General features: G+C 35.6%; 1 non-coding gene across 1 annotated transcript; it reads right to left on the bottom strand.

Annotated features, from left to right (window-relative positions):
* Positions 1 to 73, bottom strand: TRNAE-CUC (transfer RNA glutamic acid (anticodon CUC)). The gene has a single exon. It is a non-coding gene; the product is annotated as a tRNA-Glu (tRNA).
* Between the last annotated feature and the right edge of the window lie 206 nt (positions 74 to 279).

Below are 279 nucleotides of genomic sequence, written 5' to 3'. Positions count from 1 at the left end.
TTCCGTTGCCGGGACTTGAACCCGGGTCTCTCGGGTGAGAGCCGAGTATCCTAACCAACTAGACTACAACGGATTTCTGCTTTCATTAGTGATGGAAAAATATTTTCTACTTGACAAAGAAGAGTTATTCCCCACTTTCATCTACATCTCAATGATATGCTAAAATGATCATAATAATAATTAAGACTTTTTTTTTTCCAAATNTTTATAGCCACTTGTCCTCCTCCCCAATCTAACATAAATTTGATGAAGACTAAAAAAAAAAATAATGCAAGCATG

This window comes from Quercus suber, unplaced genomic scaffold, assembly GCF_002906115.3.
Source record: "Quercus suber isolate HL8 unplaced genomic scaffold, Cork oak 2.0 scaffold_546, whole genome shotgun sequence".
In the NCBI taxonomy this organism is placed as follows: domain Eukaryota; kingdom Viridiplantae; phylum Streptophyta; class Magnoliopsida; order Fagales; family Fagaceae; genus Quercus; species Quercus suber.
This window is presented reverse-complemented; position numbering and strand designations above follow the sequence as displayed.